This window comes from Heloderma suspectum, chromosome 4 (genome assembly GCF_057233095.1).
Source record: "Heloderma suspectum isolate Gila_16-S chromosome 4, 16-S_ref, whole genome shotgun sequence".
Classification (NCBI taxonomy): domain Eukaryota; kingdom Metazoa; phylum Chordata; class Lepidosauria; order Squamata; family Helodermatidae; genus Heloderma; species Heloderma suspectum.
The window spans coordinates 79,929,638-79,954,336 of record NC_139461.1 but is presented as its reverse complement, the minus strand read 5'-3'; the positions used below and the strand labels follow the sequence as shown (position 1 = coordinate 79,954,336).

Below are 24,699 nucleotides of genomic sequence, written 5' to 3'. Positions count from 1 at the left end.
ATATAGATTAAACAAGCATATTTTTATTGTTAAAATTTACTACAAATTTTGTTTTAGACATGAAGGCATATGGCACCCAAAATGCTCTCCTTGCTCTCCACCCTACTACTGGCTCTAATGCTAGAGCATGGACTTAAATGTGAGAATCTGAGTTCAGTTCCCTGCTAAGCCATAAGGTTCCCAGGTGTCTTTTGAACTGTCACCATCTCTAAGTGTCAACTCTTCAACTGTAAAACATGAATACAAATGTCATGTTATATACAAGTTGTCAGGGTTACATTATTGTGGATACTACAATCTGTCTTGATTATATTTGCTGCTCACCAATAGTGAGATTAAATGAAGCATGGAAAGTCTAAAGCTCAGTGGTAACCAGTGGTGCAGTTAAGTAATTTTAGACTCTGGACAGAATGATCTTGTCAGGGAAGTGGCAGGGGTGGGAGCTCTTTAGGGCACAATCCTATCTAGATAGGTAGCTGCCTCCAAACTCCGAGGTGACCACCTATCCAAAGCAAAGCAGGAGAAGCACAGGGAGGATCATTCCCTCCATGTCTCTCCTGCCCTGCTTTTTCTGCTAGACAGCCGTTTTCGGCTGTCTAGCCGCGGGGGGACGGGGGCGCTGAGCAGGAGAGGAAGGCTGCTGTACAACACATAGGATGTGTCGTCCACGCAGTTCCACTCTCCCCGCCCCGGAACGCCCCCAGCCCAGCCCCTTTTCAGCCGCTCTGCGCTCCTCTTTCGAGCACGGAGCTTCTCCGAGCTGCCTCGGAGGCAGTGCGGACGTGGGGGGAGGTCAGTTTTCTGGGAACTGACCTCGGAGCGCGGGCTCCAAGAGCGGTTTCCAGAAAACAGCATATCCTATGGCTTTCTAGCCACTGTCTAGTGGCCATAGGATTGCTCCCCTAGATGGTAATGTGTATTACTTCACTTACCTGATGCGCTTGGGGGCCCTCCTGCTCATTCTGTGTAGCAGGAGCCTGGATATTTGCCCCAAAGTCCTGTTGGCATCACTAATGATAGTGCTCATGCTTCCTGTACATAAGATCCCATGCTCAGTGTCTAGCATGGTTAAATGAGCTCAGGTAGCAAGTCTAAGAAAAAAACACACCTGGTCAGATTATACTGAGCAAGATAATCCAACAGACTAGTTCAGTATAAGGCAGCTTCATATGTTCATACAGGATAGGGAGCATTTGCCAAAGCAAAGTTAAGCCTTAAATATAGTTCTGAACAAAAACAAGTATTTTCATAAATAAGAACATGGAGAGATCTAATTGCAGATCCTAGACTATAAAGATTTTCCCCTCTCTCTTTTTTTACCACTTGATTGTGGATTTGGCTGGCCTGACTGAAATGTGACCTAAGGCATTTCTTATTGCTTTGGAAACTGCATCAACATACTTGAACTGTTGTCACATTTGCAGAGAAACTGGTGCTTCTATTTTTAAATAAGAATTTTAGCTTAAAAAAATATAACCTTGAAGCACAAGTTTTTCTGTGATTGGATTTTTTGTTTCCAAGCTGAACAGAGTACAGCAGTTAAAAGTACCAGAAAGAACAAGAGGTCAGGTTGGGTCAGTCAGAAAAAAAATAACTGCATAGGGCTTTTCTCGGAGATATATATGTATAAACAATTTAAGACCATGTAAATTAAGCGACAGGTGTACATTTAGTTTTTTTTTTTAAGCCTTTTCTCTTTAAGGAATAGAAAGTTACTGGTTCTGGCAGTGTAAAAAGAATTAAAGGCACGATCCAGCCAAAGTTTGGTTCTTTTAAGACCCATTGATTTCAATAAGTGAGATTACTGATTTCAGTAAGATAAATGATTTAACCAGGTGTTTAATTCCCCCATTGAAACAGTGGTATTTAAAAAGGCTTAACTGACAAAATTGTGTCCTAAATACAAATAATAATTTAAGCCTCCAAAATTATGATAACAAATTATATCGTCCTTCCTTTGAACCCAGAACAGGGAGTTTTAGGCTCCTCATCAACCTTCTGGCCCTTACTCCCTCCCCTACAATCCATAGAAATGGGTTGCATATCACTGTATTTGCTGTCATTTTATCATACTTCTATGCCTATACTAAAACAAAAAAGTGTAAAATTGCCATAGTTTAAGGCTGAACAATATAAAAAGTCTATAAATTAAAATCTAGAAATGTTATATCTATATTGCTGCTAAAGATTTTAATTACGTGTTAATTAAAGACCTTTGCAAAACCAGAGCAGCTAAGTTGCTCAAATATATGGTCTTGCAAAGCACTGTGCAAAAGCATTCTGCAAAAGCACACCAATGAGGGAGGGGAGTGCACTCACCTTCCAGCACTGCCTAGGTGACAGTGCCTCTACTTATTAGGAATAGCAGGGAACAAAGGAAATATGTAAGACTTGATGCCACATGAAGACATATAAGGGTCAGCCACCAGGCAAAGGATCCATCAGAAATTGGAGACTGAGGGCCAAATTAGATGACTTGCCCAAATGAGAACAAAAAGACACTGGTAGTGTTACAAAAATTGTGTTCTATCCCTGGTTAGCTCATCCAATTTGTTTACCAAGAACAAGAGAAGGCAGAGATCTGGTCCAACACGATTTTATTCTGCAGAATAAGGCAACCTTTGGGGCTAACGCACCAACAAAGATGGCAACCAAATAATGTGATCCAGAGGCTTATATACACAAAGTCTTTGGGGGCTGTCTTATGCCTGCTCTCTACTAATTTCTTTGTCTAGCTGGCACAAACAATGCCCCTCAACACTCAAGCATGGGTAGAGTCTAAGACAGCAGAGAGATAGTCACGTACTCTTGCATACTACATTCTTGACATTCCCGAGTCTCTGATAAGGCACTGTATCTTTGCCAGGATGGCAGTTTTATACAAAGGTAGAACACACACAAAAATCTAGCTACATAAAACAGCTTAAGCTAAGCTAAGCATATTAAAGCTGAAATTTCTATAACAGTAGCTGGTGACCATTGGGACTGATGGGGTAGGGGTCAGGGCACCTAATGATAGGTGGAATCAAGGGGTCACAGTAGCTGTAGCCAACTAGTTCTCAGGTTCTCCCCTTCCTCCTCCCTTGCAAAGACCCTAAGGACACTTAAGCTATGCATTACAATTACTGAGCATCTAACTAAACTCAAGAGCAGGTCTTGCTGGAGAAAAGGTTTGTGATCTCAACTACCCCTTACAGCCAGCCCAATCTTCCAGTTAGGCACCCAATTTGTCCATGGTTAAAAATGCAGACCCAAGGTGAGACTCATTTCAAACAAAGGCAAACTGAGGCAAACACAGCAAATCACTTGACAGAGATCATGATGGCAAAGGAGAATTTGGGTTTGAGCCCCACAACACACTAAGGGTGCAATCTTATGAATGTTTAGACAGAAAAAAATGATCATACCCATGGATCTCTGTCATCAAACCTGTTTTGATCCTGGAAAATCCATTGTGCCTGAGAGCCTTTCTACAGGAGGATTTTATTGTGCACTTGTGATTGCTCACTCAGGATAGTTTGCAGGTCCTTTACAAGACATCGTCATTCTCCAGGACCTCTCCCATGCTTTGCAACCATTAGCGTGGTTTTTTCCTAATGAGAAAAGTCTGGTATTATTTAGAAATGGCAGAACCGGTCAGAGCCACGCGATCCGGTCGGAGCCATGTCCTCCTGGCAGTGACTTACAGAGCTCTGCAGGTTGCTTATCTCAAAACAGCTGTGAAAAGGTTGGGAAACCTTTTTATCTTCCCCTGGAATGAAAAGGGGAAGCTTACAGTACCATCTGGATGAAATCTTGGAAGAACAGCTTCCTCTGCAGAGAAACAGAGGGGCTGGAATCTAAGGTTAGTCGCCGGAGTATCATCTACTAAACGCTGTTTGAAACTCCTAAGCAATTAGGAGACATAAGGACAGACGAGCTCCAAATAGTATTTGTGAATTTAAACTACCAGCATTATATGAGGACTTGTAATTAAATCTGCTTAAGTGTTTGTTTTTGTGTTTCTGCAATCATACTTGCTTGTTGTGCTTTTGAAAGTGGAGGATGGCAGCACCAAAGGAAAAAAAGAAAGGCTTGAGAACCCCATCTATCCCCCCAATTACTCCCCTGGCAAAGATTTCTAGAAATGCCAGAGATGAAGAGGAGTTGCTTGCTTTGATAAAAACTATGTCTTCTCAGCTACCACAGCAGTCAAAGAAACTTGAAACAATTCAGGACTCAATCATTGCCCTTCAGGGGACTGTGGATTTAATTAATATCTTTTCAAAAGATGGAATCAAAGGTTAATGCTCTCGAAGATCAGGTTACTGCTCATGAAACTTCCATGGAAGCTTCTCATAATATTTTGTCTGCTTGGATTTCTCAACTAAAGGCCTTCACATGTAGAGCGAATCTACATATCCTTAGTATTAAAGACGTGGCTACTGTATCCCAGAGTAAATGTTTGCATATTTCTGTTTTCTTTCTCCTTTTTTATATTATATTGTAATAAAATGCCTCTTTGTGTGCGTATGTGTATATGTTGTTGTTTATTAGCCCAGTTGCTTCCGACTCTTCATGACTTCATGGACCAGCCTACGCCAGAGCTTCCTGCCGGCCGTCGCCACCCCCAGCTCCCCCAGGATCGAGTCCGTCACCTCCAGAATATCATCCATCCATCTTGCCCTTGATCAGCCCCTCTTTCTTTTGCCTTCCACTTTCCCTAGCATCAGCATCTTCTCCAGGGTATCCTGTCTTCTCATTATGTGGCCAAAGTACTTTGGTTTTGCCTTTCATATCATTCCCTCAAGTGAGCAGTCTGGCTTTATTTCCTGGAGTATGGAGTGGTTTGATCTTCTTGCAGTCCAAGGCACTCTCAGAATTTTTCTCCAACACCACAGTTCACAGTGTACACATATAAATATATATTTTAGATAGTATTTAAAATGGTTTGATATATACAAATGGTTTGCTTTTGTTTTTTATTTTTTTCTTAATTTTTTCCTTCTTAAATTTCTTTTTATTATTATTATTAATAATATTATTATTATGGGATTATGATTATTACTATTCCGTGCTGGTTAAACCTTTAATGTTTATTAATACGTATTAATTGAATGGTAATATATGGCCAATGGAAATTGACTGTTTGCTCCCATTCCTTTGCTATAAGGACAGTCTTATTCCTTTGCTATAAGACTGAGGTTATGACACTGAAAGACAAGGTTCACTATCTGTGGTGTAGCGCAGGGGTCTCCAGCCCCCGGACCGGTACCGGTCCGTGGCCTGTTAGGAACCGGGCCTTACAGCAGGAGGTGAGCATGGGGTATGTGAAACCCCCTTACCTTGGGTCCACAGGGGTCCGCAGAGGAGGAGAGGCGATCCGTCTCCCCCCCTGGAATCCTCGCTGACCCTGGCCGGCTCCACTCTACAGTGAGTCCGCGGAGCTGCCGGCCGGCTCCGGCTGCTGGCAGACTTCCGGCCGCTGGGATGCAAATGGTGTCCACACAGCGGACGCCATTTGTGTCCCTGTTCTTCAAGTAATAGGCTACGTAAATCTTTATGTAGCCTATTACTGCAAAGAACACAGATGCAAATGGACCCTGCTGGTACGTGGAAAAATTGTCTTCCACGAAACCAGTCCCTGGTGCCAAAAAGGTTGGGGACCACTGGTGTAGTGGATTGAAGATATAATAATACCTGTAATGTTTGGAAGAGTGCTGTATAGGTATAATTTGCAGTTGGATTTATATTTGGATATTTGGTTTGTTCTTATTGAAGTTTAATATAATCCTTCCCCACCGGCCTTCTTTTGCTATCCTCCCTTTCCCCCCCCTCAAAATACTGTAATGTTGGAAACTGAAGATTCTGATTATGTTGTTGGTATTGTTTATTTCATTTATAAAAATAAAATAAAAATAGATTAAAAAAAAAAGAAATGGCAGAACAAGAGTCTTGTGTAATTGTGCAATTCCACTATACCATAGCACCATCTAGTAGTTGTATAACGGAACATATAGAAAGGCAGAGAAACCCTGGGAAAAAGCACGTGTAAAAAAGCGAATCTTAATCCCACAAAGAAATCTGGAAGCAGAAGCCTCAGTAAAGGTATGGGATAAAAGCCTCATGTAGAGATGCCCTAAGTTGACGTATTGGTATACAACAGAAACCTCTCAGGATCCAAGAATTTCAGTGTACTGGGGGAAGGAAAGGAGTTTGGAATTAAACCATTGACCCCAGCAAAGTGTACCTGATGTGACTCTGTCAACACACTCCTATGCACATTTACTCAGAAGTGAGACCCAATGTATTCAATGGGATTTACTCCCATGTAAGTGAGCATAGGATTGCTGCCTGAGAAATGTGGATATCTGAATTATAAATGGTGAAATCAATGCCAGTTCTTTTGGGGAGAAGGATGAGAAGAGGCCTAGCCCCTCAATAATCTAGAGGCAACATGTGCATGAATCATATTCATGCTTTGAGCAGCCCAAATTAGAGAGTGAAGATGCACTACCGCAACGTGTTATAAGGTTTCACAAGAAACAACTTTGAGGAAGTTAAGCTCTTACGAAAAACAAGGTATTCTCCTGCTTTCCCTCTGCACAAACCGTCCATCAGCTCAAGTGGGAGGACACCTAACCTACACAACTACACATGCTGCATTCAGAGCGCACAGTTAAATAGGGAGAGATCAAAGAACACAGGGAGGTTATGTTGAATCAGACCATTGGCCCGTATACCTCAGAATTGTGTTCAATGGTTGCAGAAGCTCTCCCCTCTGAGCTGTGCTTTGTATGCCTGAAAGCTGTTGCACCGGGGCTTACTCCTGAGTTGACATGCATGAATTGAGCTGTGCTTTGTATACTTGGTGGGAAAATGTCCGAACTGTACAAATTATATCTAGCCCAGCTTACTTTGCTTTGGCCCTTCCTACTTTGTACGTGGCCCCATCACTTTTGCCCCATAATTAGCGGCACCCATTGCTGGAATGTGGCCCCTGTGACCCTTGCCAAATTAGAATTCAGCTCCCTGGTGCAAAATGTTTCCCCACACCTGCTGTAAATAAAGACATATAAAATGGGGTAAATACAGCCACATCCAGTGTGTCTGAGGTGAAGAGTCCCTTAGTATCTTCAGGAATTTGTAACTGTGTTGTTGTTGTATTTATTTATTAATATGTACATCACGCTTTAGACGGTGCCTCTGAATATCACTTGCTGGGGAACATGAGTGGGAAGGTGCTGTTGGTAGCTGGCGCCAGATTCCAGTGGGCCCTCAGCAACGCATTGCCGATGGCCCTGCCTCCCCCATGCCTGCCACTGCCCCGTGCCTTGACCACCAAGGCCCCCCACCCACCTGCCCACTCACTTGGCAGCAAGAACCAGCCAAAGCCCCCTCCCCCGGCACCTGTTCATTTGCTCAGCAACCACCGCTGCCCTGCCTGCCTTCTTCCCGTTTTTTTAACCTGGGGAGGGGGGGCGAGCAGGAGCAGTGGAGGCAGCTCACCCCTGTTGTCCTCCTGCTATGGCCAGCAGTGATGGCAAAGAGCTGCAGCACCACTTGGCCAAATCTGGCCCTGTGCATGATATTAAAAGTTATTATTGTTCTTTTTTTTAACTTATGTTTTGAGTAGCAGCAGTCTGAACCAATCGGATGCTGCCTTTTGTGTGTGGAGGGGACACGGCACAGGGCGGTCTTTAAGTCACTCCTGTGCTTTCATTGGCCAGGTTCCCCCTACCCTCGAAGGCAGTATCTGTATTGTTCAGAATCCTGCTACTCAAAATGTAGCTAATTTTTAAATGGGGTGCTGCGGGGCCTGCAGGCTCGGAGCTTCCTTTTGCCAGCAAGGCTGGCCTGCTGGGTCTGTGAAGAGGAGGATGGTGCCAGCTGTGGCAGACGTGGGCCCTTCTGAGCCGCTTGGGCCCTTGGCAGCTGACGCCAGGTCTGGCTGTTGCACTCATGACCTGCGTGTAAGCTTCCTATGGGCATTTAGTTGGGAACAGAATACTGGACTAGATAGGGCTTTGGTCTAATCCAATTTACAAAGAACAAGTATGACAGGTCTTTACTCCAATGGACTTATGATCTAAAATAGACACAGGGAAACAACTTAAGAACCTAAGTAGAGACCTGCTGGATCAGACCAAAAGCCTGCGTACTCCAGTATACTGTTTCCTACAGATGCCTAACCAGATTCCTGTGGGAAGCCCACAAGCAGGATAATAGCCTTATCCCGCTGTTGTTCCCCCGCAGCTGGTATTCAGAGGCATGCTGTCTCTGATCCTGGCCAACTTTCCAATGCTTTCAGAGTCAGGTTAGTCAGGTTAATTCAGAACTTTTTATTAAAATTGCCAGTGTTGCAATTAGTGCCACTTAGACCCATCACAGATGTACCATGATGAAATAGCTCCTTAGAAAAATCCTATACATATTTACCCAGCAGTAAGTATCCCATGATATTCAATGGGGCTTACTCCTAGATAAGTGTGCATAGGATTACAGTCTTAGGGCACAATCCTATGCATGTTTAGACAGAAACAAGTCTTAAAACTCCCAGCATCCCCCAGCTTGGCTGACTAAGGAATGCTGGGAGTTGTAGGACTTTTTGCCTGTCTAAACATGCATAGGATTGCACCCTTAAAGAATTCATTATGACTCTTAGACTCCAATCCCATACAGTGCAGCATGTCAAGATGGGAAGTATACCTAAGGCTTCCCTATTCTTCTTCCTCCATTGGTTTTTCATGCTGTTTTGAGGAACAGTGGTAAGTCATCTTCTTAGTGCCTTCTCTCCCACACCCACCCCCCGTGTTGACTTTGCAGTCTCAACAAGCAGGCAGATGCCTGAGGGCTGAGATAGGACATTTCCTAAGCCTAAATATCACCATTCTATACAGCCGTACTCAACCTGGTGCCCTCCAGATGTATTGAACTTCAACTCCTATCATCCCTAGCCAGCACTGGTTGCGGTCCAGCACATCTGGACTGGTTGCGGGAGGCTGCGAATGGAACATAATCTGTGTCCCCTTTACAAACATTTCCCATTGTACCATGGCTCTGAAACATTCAGTCTTTTTGAAATGTTGTAACAGTGCTAGTCCTTCCGTTCTCTCGTGCTTACTTCCAGTTTGCTAGTTATTCTTTCTCAGCACACTTTCTTTCATTCTGCATTTTTGGCTATGACCTACACCAGCCACTCCCAACCTGGTGCCCATGCTGGCTGGGAAAGATGGGAGTTCAAGCCCAACCCATGTGGCAGGCACCAGATTGGGGAAGGCAAATCTTTTCTGCAATGTGGGTTGGTCAGCACTAGGTGTCACTATCTTTGCATTTTTAAGAGGGCATATTTTTTTATTTTGATATTTTGTAGTTTTACCTCACAGTCACACAAAGCCGCTGGTAACGGATCATTCCACCCCCACCCCACTCCAGTCCAGTCATCAACTGAATGCAGTCTATCTAAATAAGAAAGCAAACCAAGTTGCAAATTCTCATCCACAGGGTCCTTACCGCACTAGACAAATGTTAATTTCCCCATTTGAATCACTACATTTTAGAACAACTACCATAGAAAACCTATAAATACACAATTGCTGCCATAGAGATTTCAGTCTCATGCCATGTTTTATGCCACCTTTTTGCACGGAGCAGCCATGGCCTCCTCCCGCTGGCCCTCTCTGGGGGGCAGAGCAGGGAGGCCATGCTGGCTCCAGGTTTTTGAGGGCCCTTGGGGAAGACGCCCTCCATGGGCTGCCCTTCCTCAGTGAGTCTAACTTCTTACCAGTGTTGTCACCAGCTGCTGCTGCTCCTCCTCACTGCTACCAACTGCTTGCTTGCCAGGCAGAGAGCCGATGAACCAGCAGGCAGCAGCATCTCCCGCTCCTCCTTCACACCACCGCAGTTGCATGGGCCAAGGTGAGAGGAGGCTGAAGAAGCAGGTTGCAATCGTGAAGATGATGAGCAGGTCCAGGGAGCTCTTCTCAGTAGGCCCCCTGTTGGGGTGTGGGCCCTTGGCAGGTGCCTGGGCAGAATCCCCACCAGTGTTGTTCCCAGAGAGAGAGAGTTCAGGTGAGCAAGGGAGAAGATGAGGTGACCGCTCCTTCCATGACCAACCTGCTGGAGAGAGCAAGCGGTTAAGTCAGTGGGCAGAAATGGCAGCACTCTCACTCTTTTTCGAACCCCATCCACCCCACTGTGGTGCTCAGAGAAGGGGAGCGAGAAAGAAAAGATAAGAACAGCAGCTGCCATCTCTTGCTTGCACACACCCTACCCCACCACCCTGGAAGTATGTCACCCAGGAAGAGAGAGAGGGAGGGTGAGCTAGATGAATCAGCTGCTGCCTCCACAGGATCACTCAGCTTTTCCTTCTTTCAGCAGGAATGACTGGGCAAGTAGTGTTTGCTGCCTCTCTGATTGCTTACCTGCCCTCTCCCCCTGGAACAGTGGTGTAGTGGGGCCAGGGTTCACAGGGCCACCCTGGGACTTTCTGATTAGCAGGGGCAATGATGTTATCTGCCCTCAGGCTTCCCAGCTCCCTCTGACCTTAGCTGCAATCCTCACAGCAGCTAGGGAGAAATGGATTTTCAGAGCAACAATATATTGTTGTGATCTATACCTGTTGTAATGCAAAGTATTTTGGGGTGGCTTGGTCTTGAATGGGTAATTAAGATGTATTAACTTTACAAAAGACAAACATAATACACACACACAGAGACAGATGGATCAACACAGCTGTTTATGTTTTTGGACTCTCCTTGGGGGCATTTTAGAGACATAGTTTTTAGATTTTATGGCTGTCCTTATAAATTCTGTGCTTTTAGTTGATTTGTATTTTGTATTGTATTTTGTTCTTTCAACCATTTGTAATCCACCCAGAGAACATCTGTTATTGGGCTGATTAAAAATATAAATACATAATAAGTTGGTCTTCCAGGTAAGCAGGTCCGAAGCTGATTATAGCTTTAGAACTTAAAATGAGCACTTTACATCCTGGAAATAAACTAGGGGCCAGTGCTGCTGACAAAGCACAGGGGTAATATGGTCAAATACCTTGGGGCCAGTTAATAAACTTGTGGCCCCATTCTAGACCAATTGCAATTTCCAAACTGTTTTTAAAGGCAGTCCCATGTATAATACATTGCGATAGTCTAAATGGTAGACTACCAGAGCATGGGTAATTGTGACCAAGCTATCTCCACCCAGATAAAGTTGCAGCAGGGGTATCAGCTGATAAAAGGCACTTTCAGCCACAGAGGTGACTTGACCCTGGAATGACAGTGCCGGATCAATAAGCACCCCAGACTGTGAATTTGATCCTTTAGGGGTCATGCAACTGCATCTAAAAAAGGCTAAATACCATTCACCAGGGTGAACAAACTACCAACCAACAGTACCTCTGCCTTGTCTGGACTGAGTCTCAGAAAGTACAGGGTGTGCAGCTGGATGGAAGACTCCCATTCCATGGCCCACATCTTTGAGGTAAAAACAGGGATTCCTCCAAGGGGTGGAGTTTAGAGGCCAAGCCCCACCCCCTGGAGGAATCTATGAAAGCTCTGCAAGCTGGATGGGGAACCTCTGTGGGCCAGATGAGCCCAACGGGCCAGAGGCTCCCATCCCTGGCACGGACTGATTTAAAAGTGATTTCCCCACCATCATTTGGGATGGAGTGGAGTTCTCAGCACCTTACAGTTCCCAGAATTTGGGGAGGCAAACCCATTGATATCTATCAATATATGTTTGTAGTGTAGATAATCTAGGCCAACCCCAAACTTCATAATAATAATTCTTGGGAAATGAAGGGTATTGGAGATCCTATCCCATTCCATGCCCAGAGTATATATTTCTTATTAGAAACAATATGTGATGTCTCAGGAGATGAACAGCTGAACAATAACAACAACAACATCCCTATCACTCTTGCAACAACAGAACTCAAAATATCTGCTCCCCCACGTTTCAGTTATCTCCTGGTGCTGCCCAAAACTGTTTCCGACCGGGCACCCACTCATAGAACACTTTGGTTCTTACTGACATTGCTATTTCACCACTGAGCACTTAAGGATAGCACTTTGCCCACCTCATTGTGAGTTTTGTGACATAAACAGGGTCTGAATGACCTGTGATCTTCTATTATGATGTGTCTATTGTTCTGTTGCAGTGAGAGGGCAGAGCCATCTCTACCATTTTGCGGTGGCTGACTGTGGCAGCTTATTTTAGGTGTCATGAAAATGCAGCAAATTGTTGGTGATTTTATTATTGCTGTATCTTTTTTAATGTCAGGGAGGGGGAGAGATGTTTGTGGGATTTTCTGCCTCAAGTGCCAAAATAACTTGACTGGCCTTGGATACTATTTTGACTTGGGCTGGGGTTCATCTGCTGCTCTGCCTCAGCAACAAAATGTCTTGGACCATCCCTGGCAGGGACTACAGGATCTCAGATACACATGAGCATAGTCCAGGTCATAGGTAGGAAAAGTAGGGGCTTTGGGGATAAGTTTGATTCTTGCTGGATGGCAGTAAGGCAAATGGGAACTGTTTAAAAAAAAAAAAGGTGTAGATACCAAGGTTGGCCCAAAATGCTTCCAAGCTACTGCCCTGTATAGTCTGACAGGTTTATCCCCATAATTTTAGAGAGGATGCCTCAAAGGGGCAGGTGCGCCAATCAGATTGTGTAATATTTTGTCAGTGCCCATAAAAACATTACTGCCCAAAGCAACTCCTAGAGTCACCAATGCTGTCAGGCCACTTCTGGTAATGTTGTGTGAGGGAAGAAGATTTCTGAGGTGAGTAAAGGCCTAGGAAAGAAGCAGGAATTGCAAGTGGCCGTGTGACAGAAAAACAAGAGCTTGGAAAAGAGAGCAGATCAAAAAAAGAACATGGAGAACAAATGGGAATATGGAAGGAAAGGGATTAAGACAGATAAGGACCAATTCTGAGGAAGGAAGGAGAAAGAAAAAATGGCTAACGAGAAACAGATAGGCTAGTCAGAATGGTGAAAAATAAAAAAGGGGGAAATTTAAAGGGGCAGACAAGGCGAATGGCAGACAAGGAGAATAGAAAAGAATGTGGAGATGGTCAGGTACAAGTTGATAGAGAACTAATTCAGGCCAGAAGAAATGGGACCTAATGCTGTAGCTATAGAATATGGGAAAGGAAGCAAAAAGCAGGAAGTACCTTGTTCTCTCGCCTTCTGAAACAGTAACTGTTGTGGCGGTCAACTGGGAGAACAGAGGTTTGTTGATCAGAAATGGAAGCACATCTGGTAGCTTCTTAGTTCTGAATATTCCAGACCTCAGCTGAATTAACTGTGAGTCAATGACATCTCCCTGAAATTTGAGTATCTAATGTGGAAATTCAAATTCTCTCCATTTTGATTCACAGTTGCAGATTTGCTTCTGACTAATCACTGCCTCCTCTGTGTTTTAGGAACATTTAGTATTCTATTGCTGTTTGTAATGGTTATGGGGGTTTCAGCACCCTCACTGAGCTGATCTCATGTTTATTTTTGCTGAAAGTTTTGTGTAGGTTATGAAAACCTGACTCGCTTGGTAAACAGAAGTGGGGTAGGAAAGATTAGCAGAGAGAGTGGGGAGAAGAGACAGGGAAAACTGATGAGGAATTTGATATGGTAAAGGATAGAAGGGCACTGAGAGTTGGTTTTGAGGGTGGAGGTTCCTAACCTGGACTATGTCCTTGTTTGTATGGTATTACTGTGGCTTGACTGCACTGGTTAGTATAGTGTGGGGTTCTGGCTTGTGTGGAGGCCTATGGAGGTACAGCTGTATATGTGTAGGCCTCCTTTTGCAGACATTTGTGCCATATGTGTGGACACCTAGGGAAGCCCAACACCATGTGTGTAACGTCAAAGGGGGTGGGGTTACACACTGCAGCCCCGCTCATGTGTACAGGTAAGTGAGTGTGTGAACACCTGAATAGGGCTGTAATGTAAAAAAAAAATTAAGGAAGTCTCTCTTCATTGGTAAGACAAAGCTGTTCAGTAATACTTCCTAACCTGCTATGATGCCTTCTGGGTCAGGCATGCTTGCTGGTCTGCACAACTAGCTGACCAGCTCTTGTTGGATGTAAGCTGCTTTTACCTGACTTTGTCCTGGTCTTCACAGGAGATGGGTCTTGCACCAGCAAATGGGATAAATCCATTCAAGTTATGGTGCACACTACCCTCTTTTAACAGGTAACTATCAACAGTCATGGGCATTCCGATGTTTCAACGTAACTGGCTCCACAGTGGGAGAAAGTCCTAGTGCACAGGTAAGTGTTCCACAGATCCAACTCAATCCCTTTTCCTGATATTGGTGCATTTGAGGGATATCAAAATGCTGTAGGCAGATAACTTACTACAAGTTGAGTCAAATGTTTAGCAATTTCTAAAATCCATTTGCAAGCCTACCTTTTCTTTGCAGATACTATAGAATCATAGAATAGTAGGGTTGGAAGGGGCCTACAAGGCCATCGAGTCCAACCCCCTGCTCAATGCAGGAATAAATCTATAAAGATTGAAGAATTGTGTTTTGTAATGGATTCATAATTAGATTCTTGCAGGTGAGGATAAATCATCCTCATGCAATCCCATGGGTGCATGTGAGCAACGTAACAAAAATTAACTTCAAAGGGACCATCACTGGGTAAGTGATTTGCAGGAAGGAGCTCCAAGAACCTGAAACATTTCAAAGCTGCTGCTAAGTATACGTCAAAGGCCACAAGCATCTGTACTTAACACCTGGTGGAACATAAGGGAAAGTATTGCTTTTATTGACATTTTAGTGGTGAAAACGCTGCAAGATGACCAGCAGGAGGTATGAACAGTCTTGCCTAATGTCTCGACTGGATTGAAATGCCTATAAAGAAATCATTTGGGTATTCTCAAATTCATATTGCTTCTTACCTTTTCTCTCCACTCTTCTGTGTGTATTTTTCCTTAGACTGTAAGCCTGAGGGCAAGTCTCATGACTAAATTAACAATATAAGGGTAGTCCTAAGCCAATATAAGATATGGGGAACTCAGGGGAAATGACTGTCCATTAAAAACACCAACAGCATCCATAGTAGCAATAGGATTTGAACCTACACCTCCTAAGCCTCTGTCCAGCATCACTGCCCAAATTATTTTGCTACTGGTGGTGGTGGTGGAGGTAAGTAGCTCCTTTATCAAGGTACCTCTGAACATGATGGACCAGGAGGTGAGGCCATTAGGTGTCTTTTTGTCAAATAAATTGTGCTGTGTTTAATCCCCTTATAATAGGGAACTATCAGCTGCTACACACATTCTGATGCATCAGGGTAACTAGCCCCATGGTGGTGGAACGGGCTGAGGGCCTGTGCACAGGCAAGCATTCCTCAGTCCTAGCCAAAGCCCTTTCCTGCAGTTTCTGTGCTGTGCAACAGCTGTGTGTGAGGCTGCCACACCACATCTGGTGAAGATGAATGTTGCAAATATCAATAGCCTCCTTCACCTGGCTCTCTCCTGAGCTGTATAGAAGCTAGATTTTGCACCTCAGTCTACCCAGTGCACAGGTAATCATTCCTCAAGCGCCTACTTCCTATTTCTGTGCTGTACAACAGCTGTGCATGATGCTGCCATACCACATCTGGCGAAGATGGACAGTGTGAGGAGGAATGCAGATCCAATATCTGAGCAGGTTGCAAATATCAAAACATGGCAGCAGAGTACTTGCTTAGAAGGCAGAGAAAATGTAATTTCTATAATCTATTCACACCATTACCTTTTCTTTTCTGGGACATATATATTGAAAAATACTTCTTTGTAATGGATGCATGATTGCAGATCAGACGCTTGCAGGTGAATGAGGATGAATTGTCCCACAAGTGCATGCAAACTACAATAGAAAGATGAACTTCCAAAGGACCATCTTGGGTAAGTAATTTGCAGGAATGAATCTCCTGTCTGGATTTCAAACCAGAGATGTCAAAAGAATTGTTCACGCAGCATACAGAAATATGCTATCCTGCACAACTCTAATATCTGAATTGCACAGTGCTGATAAACTCAACTTGTGCTTATAAAATCCCTGAGATTCTTCAATGGAGCTTGAGTTTCTGATAACCCTATTCCACCACTGAAGCAAAATTTGAGCACTCTGTTGTAAATAAGAACACACTGTTTGTAATGGTTACCACGGTTTCAGCATCCTCACTGAGCTGATCTCATGTTTATTTTTGCTGAAAGAGTTTTGTGTAGGTTATGAAAGCCTGACTTGCTTGGTAAAGGCTTGGTAAACAGAAGTGAAGAAGGAAAGATTAGCAGTGAGGGTGGGGAGAAGAGACAGAGGAAACTGATGAGGAAGCAGCAAACAAAGAGGAAAGGAAGTGAAAGGAAACCCAAACACCAGGTGTGTGAAAGAAGAGTGAAAAGGCAAATGAGGAAATACAAAAAAGGCAGCAAGATCCTGATGAAAGTATTTGAGAAGGAAGTGAAGTTGAGGAGGCTGGCACAATGTTGCTGTGTCACTAACACCAAAAACTAGTGAAAAATTAATAAATATGTAACAAAACTGCCCAAAAACTTAATTGAGAGAACTGGATAATTGGTCCATAGTTCAGAAGAATAGCTTCCTTGATATGATAAATTCCTGCAAATAGCTTGGAGCAGGCCGGCTGGTCTTTGCAGTTTAACATTGAAGTTTGTCTCTGGAGGACAAGGAGTTGCTGGACTCTGTGCTGCAGGAGTGGTGGATGGGATATCATCATTATTCTGTGGGTATCGTCATCAGGTCTTTGAATCTGAGAGGTGTTGTGAAGTGGTTTGAAGTGGGACACATTTCTTGTGACTTTATCCCCCCCCCCCCCCAACAGTGCGGTGACCACTGCACTATTTATAATTGTGATTTGATATGGTGCAGGACAGAAGGGCATCGAGAGTTTGTTTTGAGGTTGGAGGTTCCTAACCTGGACCATGTCCTTGTTTGTATGGTACTACTGTAGCTTGACTGCACTCGTTAGTATAGTGTGGGGTTCCAGCTTGTGTGGAGGCCTATGCTGGCTAGAATCCATTTGCACCCTCACCTTTTCTTTTCAGGGACAATAAATATTGAAGAATACTTTTTTGTAATGGTTGTATGATCATTGATTATCAGACTCTTGCAGGTGAATGAAGACAAATTGTCTCACACGCCACGAGTGCATGCAAACTACAATAGAAAGATGAACTTCCAAGGGATTTGTCACTGGGTAAGTGATTTGCAGGAATGAAGCTCTGAGTACATGAAACATTTCAAAGATGCTGAAACATTTCCAAGCTGCTGAAGGCCACAAAGTTATAGACCTACATCTGATGGAAGATTAGGGATTTTCTTTGCTTATATTGAAGTTTTAGTGATGAAAATGCTGCAGAAAGATGACCAGCAAGATAGATTTGCCCCAGCTAAAGAAATACTTGTAAAAATTATAACTTAAACCAGAAGAAGTTAATTTCAGCTTGAGAATACAGGTATTTTATCAAGAGCAACCAGAAAAACAGAAATTTGTTTCTTACCATGAATTTCTGTTCTCAAGAGCCTCATGGAGGGCATTCTCTAACCTCAGGATGGCACCTCCCTCTGGAGTTTGTAGGCAGAGCAAGGTTCTCCTTCCTCAGCCTTTCCTTCTAGGCACTCTGCAAGTCCCTTCCCTTCACACTCCTTCTCCATTTGGGGAAGAGACAAGGGTAAAGGAAAAAAAGACAGCATGCATTCAGGCCCTCTTGCCCAAAGCCAAAGAGATTCTTGCTGCAGATTGACTCTGAGGCTAGTGAGAAGGAAACTGGTGAACTTTCAGAGGAGGTGGAGTTTCAGGCCTGCTAAGGCTGACTCTTTCTACCTGATCTTTTCCCCATTTTACTAGCTAAGACTTCCAGCAAACTTCAGCTAACAAGAGAAGCCCACAAACCTGATAAGGCAGCTAGAGATCAGGCCCAAGATGGGGACAAGGCTGCTTTTCCCCAAGAACCAGCCACCCCAGTCTCTGTCCCCTTTCCCAACTCTCCCTGTAAAGTCTGGAAATCAGAGTGGACCAACACTGCCAAGACAAAACCCGTCTCCAGGCTGGTTAACAAACTTCATACCTTGCCAAGCAAGACTATGGAACTTCTAAAAGATCCAGTAGTTGATGCCCACATGGCTGCTCTCTCTTACTTGGTAGTTATCCCAGCAGATGGGGAAACTGGCCCTAGGGATCAGTGCTATAAGAAGGTGGATGCAGTTTTACGTAAGAACTTTGAAGCATATGTGGCAGCCTTCAGAGCTTCTGCCACCAACTCATTCTTTTTGAGAGCCATCTTCAGGTGGACAGAAGACCTAGCAGATGATGATTCTACTCCAGAACCAATAAAAGATAGCTTTAGGAAAATTGCTCATACAGTGTCACTATTGGTGGACTCAGCCCTTGATGCACTGCAACTCATTGCCAGAACTATGGCTACCAACACACTTTCCAGAAGAAACATCTGGTTGTGCAACTGGGATGTCAATCCAGGCTCTCAGTCCCACCTAGTGAATTCCATCTTCGAAGTGGCCAAGCTGTTTGGTGGTCCCTTTGAGAAAGTGTTGGTTGAGACCAAGGATAAAAAGAAAACCTCCCTACTACAAAGAAGGAAGACAGAACAGTCTCTTTCCTTTCAGAACAACACGTTTTCCCCCAGAGGCTGCTCAGCAGGGGGATCCAAATACAGATGGAGGTGCTCCACTGGGATGTCCACTGAAAGGAATTCCACTGGATCCTCAGCCCATTCATCAGGCAATCACCGAGAGAAATACCAGTCGCCCTGACACCAGAGGAGCCCTGCCTGGCTTCAAGTCAGGGAACACCTGCTTCACTTCACTCCAGCATAGAGACATACCACGACAGACCTCTGGGTGAGGGAGACTGTGACCAAGGGCCATGCCCTGGAGCTGGCTTCCCCACCCAGGGACAAGTTTGTGGTGTCCCCTCAATCTCAGGATCCTTTAAAACTTCAGAATTTCCTGGGGGCTATAGATCATCTCCTATCAATCAGGGCCATAGAACCTGTTCCAGACAAGGACATCTGCTGTGGGGTTTCCTCCATCTTTTTCTTGGTGTCCAAGAAAAATCAGGACACCGGGGCCATTTTGGATCTCAAGTGGCTGAACAAGCAGATGGCCAAGGAACATATCATAATGGAAATCCTCAAGTCCATCATGGAGGCAATCTCAGAAGCACGCTTCCTAGCATAAATCGACCTCTTGGAAGCATGTCTTCGTGTGCTGACTAGGCAAGCCCATCGAAGATTTTTAAGGTTTTGCTACAACAGGCACTGCCAATATCAGGCCCTCCTGTTCGGGCTGACCTCAGCATCCAGAGTGTTTACAAAGATACTCGTGGCTCTGATGGCACATCTTCATACGAAGGTAATGTGTCTGCATCTGTACCTGGACAATATTCTTATCAAGTCACCCTCAGAAAGCAAGTCTGCAGGCCATTCAGACAACTCTAAAATGTCTACAGAAACATGGGTTTGTGGTCAATCTGGAGAAGAATCACTTTACTCCTACCCAATAGTTGATCCACCTAGGGGTGATGCTGAATACAGCAGCTCTCGACATTTCCCTCACAGAGGAAAGACATCACAAGATTTGGCAGCTTGTCTCCCTAGTGCTGGAGTCAAGGGTGACATATGTGATGCTACTTGCACAGCTTCTGGGCATGCTAGTGTCATGCCAAGAACTAGTTTGCTGGGCTTATCTTGCTCACAAAACCCCTTCAGACTCTTCTCCTTCCTCTTCAGGAGTATATAGTCACCCATACACACATCAAGGTGAAGATTCCAAGCTCATTCAAGAGGGAACTATGCTGGTGGCTGGAACCAATGAGACTTGAACAGTGTCAATCCATGGTGCACCCAGTGAGGAAGACCATCACAACGGACACCAGCCTCTTTGGTTGGGGGGCCCAGCTGGATCACAAGGTTGCCAGGACCTGGTCAGAAAGGGACAAGTCAAAGAGCATCAACTGGTTAGAACTGAAAGAAGTCTACCTAGCACTTCAGGAGTTTGCAGAAGATGTTTCAGAAGCCCACATATTGATCAGGACAGACAATAACACATCTAAGACATATGTTAACAAACAAGGTGGGACATGGTCTTCATTGTTGAAGCGCTTGGCAAAAGAAATGCTGTCCTGGGCAGAAACACATCTAAACTCTGTGCAGGCAGAAAATTTAGCAGGGGGTATCCAATCTGGCAGTGGATTGGCTCAGTCACACATCCATACAGGAGTTGGAGTGGCAGCTCAACCCTCAGGTATTTCTTCAGGTGACATACCAGTTTGGGAGCCCACTGGTGGATCTGTTTGTCACCAGGGAGAATGCTCAACTACCATGCTTCCTCTCCAGGTTTCACTGTCCTGTGGCAGAAGGGGAAAATGCATTGGAATGTCCATGGCCAGGTGGTCTCCTATATACTTTCCCTCCCTTTCCACTCCTACCCAAGGCGAGCCAGAAAATCAGGTGATCTTCAGCGGAAGTGATTCTCATTGCACCTCACTGGCCAAGAGGACCTTCATTCCTGGAACTTGTCAATCTGTTTCAATAGAATCCATGGAGGCTGCCTGTTCGAAGGGATCTACTGCTTCGGGGGCTGATAGCGCACCCTTGTTCAGAGCTCTTCTGACTAACAGCCTGGAAGCAGAGAGGCAATGGTTAGAACAGTTGGGGTACTCACCAGGTGTTTTGCAAACCTCTCATCCAGATGGGCATCTACAAACAAGGTTTTCAACACAACTTGGACAACCTTCCTCAGTTGGTGTAGGTCGCATGCCTTCTTTGGGAGGGGTCACAGAAATCTTAAGAGTTTCTTCAGACAGGCCTTAATAAAGGTTTGAGTACTAACACTCTTAAGCGCCAAGTGGCAGCTCTGAATAGCATGCTGGGATGCAATGGCAGGGGGTCTCTTTCATCTCATTACCATATTAAGAGGTTTCTTAAGTGGGTATCCCTGATTAATCTCCTGGTAGTGCACCCTTTTCCCACATGGAATCTCAACTGGTTGCTCACAGCCTCATGGGGAAGACTTTTGAACTCGTGGCATCTTGTTCTTTGAAACTTCTCACTCTCAAGACAGTGTTTTTAGTTGCAGTTACCTTGGCCTGCAGGATTTCCAAATTGGAGGCCTTGTCTTCAGATCCACAGTTATGCATATTCCATGAAGGTGGTGTTGAGAACTGACCCTTCTTTCCTCCCAAAGGTTAATTCTTTGTTTCACAGGACTCAGGATAGTTCTCTCCCATCTTTCTGTCCCAAGCCAGTTCACTCTCAGGAAAAGAACTGGCATAGACTGGATGTAAGACAGGCGTTATGTTTTTATTTGGACAGGACAGCTGCCATTAGGAGAGGAGTCTCTCTTCATCTCCTTCCAGCCTAGGGTCTGGGGACAGAAGGTGTCAAAGGCCACAACCTTGCATTGGCTGAAGAAAGACATCAGGGGAGCTTACCAGGGATTGGACAAACAACCCCCAGGGATAACAGCCCACTCCTTAAGGGATGGTGGTGGCTTCTGCAGCATTTAAAAGGGATTTTCCCATAACTGACATCTGCAAAATGGCCACTTGGGCATCTGTACATACATTTACCAAGCATTATAAAATTGATTCTGCTGCTTCTGCAGACGCAGACTTTGGGCATAAGGTACTACAGAAGGTCCTGGTGGCATAGAGCCCTGGTCCCTATTGTCCCACCCTGGGAATTATGTACTGCACTGCTAACTCCCAAGGTTAAGGAATGCCCTCCATGAGACTCTGGAGAAAACAGAAATTTGTTTCTTATTGTGAATTTCTGTTCTCAGAGCCTCATGGAGGGCATTCCACCCACCCAATATAGAGACAAGTGTAGTTTTTGGTAGGATGCTGTTACAGCTTCTGCTGCTGCTGCACATGTATGGCAGGTAGGCAGGGATTCCTAGGTTCATTCCTTCCTGTCCCAGTTGTTTACTGTGACAACATAGGCCTGGTAGTTAACTAGGTATTCTTCCTTTTAATATCTGTTTTCATGACGATTCCGGGCGTAGTTCTGTTTTTGTCTATGCAGTGTGGGGTTGAAGGATTGCTTGCTCTGCCAGTCTGGTCTGGGATGGTAGGGCAGCTCCTCCCCCTGAAGAAGCAATTTTTGGCTCTGCCTACAAGCTTCAGAGGGAGGAATCATCCTGAGGTTAAGGAATGCCCCCCGTGAGGCTCTGGAGAACAACCCTTTCATGTGTTTAGGGGAGATGGGGCATAATGGGGGTGTTGTCTAACAGTTGCAGAAACATTAATCACAACCGCAATAGATGGATGGAAACAACAGGCTCTGTCAAGAAACACAGAAGAAGGAGCTCAATTAATACCTGTCCAGGAAGAAGAAGTCTCTTACGTAAAATAAGACATCAGCCCATACTTGTTTACCTAGGAATTGTATGGCTATTAGTGGAATTCAAGAAGGAACAGTTTCCATCTTGCCCAGCAGTTATGCTGTGGGGCAACTTATGCCACGGACAGAGGGAAATGCACAGGTTCTCCTGGAGGTCAGCCGTGGAACTGGCAAGGCAGAAACTAGTAATGGGGAAGGAGGAATATAGCAAATGGGTTGGTAGGTTCTGGTCCTTGCTCACATGCTCAGGGTAGCAGTGATCACCACTTTTGGGGTCAGGAAGGAATTTTCCTCCAGGGGAGATTGGCTAGAGGTCCTGGAGGTTTTTTATCTTTTTCTGGGCATCCAGTAGGGGTCACATATTCGGCTGTTTGGATAACAACAACAACATGCAAAACTGAACTTGGCAAATAAAAATGCAATCCTAATAGAAAATTAATAAAATCCATAAACCTGGAAATTGATTTTGCCTTTTTTTCATGTTTTCATTGTTCTAGTAAGTACTTGGTTGGTACTCTTTACTGTTTGTTAGTAATTCAGCCAGAACATCCTTGCACTTCCCTCAGGTGGAACAGCATGTTTCCTCAGGAGCTGTGGGGTCCCAAGTCTAAGTTTGCTGAGTAACATGAAGAAAGGGGCAGTCATTTTCAGGAGGAAAGTGGTAATTGAAGGAAGGGTACTTAACCTTTCCACACTGTCTACTTCACCTTGCAATTCCTCCTGAAGGCCATTTTGCCTCCCACTTGGCTACGCAACCAGAAATAATGTGGCTGGTGAGGAACCATCCTGGTGCAAGAACTGCAGAGGAAAGAGACAGGTGGGGAAAGCATTAAACACTCCTTTGTAGGGTGTTGTTGTTGTTCAGTCGTTAAGTCATGTCCGACTCTTCGTGACCCCATGGACCATAGCACACCAGGCCTTCCTGTCCTCCGCTCTCTTCCGGAGTGTGCTCAAGTTCATATTCATTGCATCAGTGATGCTATCTAGCCATCTCATCCTCTGCTGTCCCCTTCTCCTTTTGCCTTCAATCTTTCCCAGCATCAGGGTCTTTTCCAGGGAGTTTTCTCTTTGCATTAGGTGGCCAAAATATTTGAGCTTCAGCTTCAGTATCTGTTCTTCCAATGAGCAGTCAGGGTTGATTTCCTTTAGGATGGACTGATTTGACCTCCTTGCAGTCCAGGGGACTCGTAAGAGTCTTCTCCAGCACCACAGTTCGAAGGCATCAATTCTTTGGCGCTCAGCCTTCCTTATAGTCCAGCTCTCACAGCCATACGTTGCTACTGGGAAAACCATAGCTTTGATTATACGATCCTTTGACGGCAAGGGGATGTCTCTGCTTCTTACTATGCTGTCTAGGTTTGCCTTGCTCCCAAGGAGCGTCTTTTAATTTCATGGCTACAGTCACCGTCTGCGGTGATCTTGGAGCCCAAGAAAATAAAATATGTCACTGCTTCCATTTCTTCCCCTTCTATATGCCAGGAAGTGATGGGGCCAGATGCCATGATCTTCGTTTTTTTAATGCTGAGTTTCAAACCAGCTTTTGCACTCTCCACTTTCACCCTCAACAAGAGGCTCTTAAGATCCTCTTTGCTTTCTGCCATTAGGGTGGTATCGTCTGCGTATCTGAGGTTGTTGATAATTCTCCCGGCAATCTTAATTCTGACCTGTGATTCATCCAATCCGGCGTTTCTCATGATGTACTCTGCGTATCAGTTAAATAAGCAGGGCGGCAATATACAGCCTTGTCGTACTCCTTTCCCAATTTTGAACCAATCGGTTGTTCCATGTCTGGTTCTTACTGTTGCTTCTTGACCCTCGTACAGGTTTCTCAGGAGACAGGTAAGGTGCTCCCATCTCTTTAAGAATTTGCCAGAGTTTGTTGTGATCCACAGCATCAAAGGCTTTACCATAGTCAATGAAGCAGAAATAGACGTTTTTCTGGAATTCTCTTGCTTTCTCCATGATCCAGCGAATGTTGGCGATTTGATCTCTAGTTCCTCTGCCTCTTCGAAACCCAGCTTGTACTTCCAGTACTTCTCGGTTCGCATACTGCTGAAGCCTAGCTTGTAGGGCGGCCACTTACCAAATCACAAAAAAAGGGAACAAACGTGCACGCACACTTGCATAAAATGTGCATGTGCCAATTTATATGCATACATGCAAATTTAGAAGAAATAATAATGTAAGCAGAAATAGAATATATCTCACCATAACATGGAAGATTGAAACCAGGTGAGCTATGTGCCTGCTTGTTCAGTCTTCTCTCCAGGTTGATGGGCAATAGTACTTAAGCTTATTTATCTTTAAACTGGAATTGGACAAGACAGCCCTTCAAACAGAGGACTGCTT

General features: G+C 44.6%; 1 long non-coding RNA gene across 1 annotated transcript; it reads right to left on the bottom strand.

The window, feature by feature from the left end:
* On the bottom strand, positions 1-24,699 carry LOC146347059 (uncharacterized). Its single transcript, XR_014790137.1, has 5 exons — positions 24,559-24,699; positions 17,491-17,635; positions 9,764-10,098; positions 933-1,091; positions 1-227 (listed from the first exon to the last, which is right to left on the bottom strand). It is a non-coding gene; the product is annotated as an uncharacterized LOC146347059 (long non-coding RNA).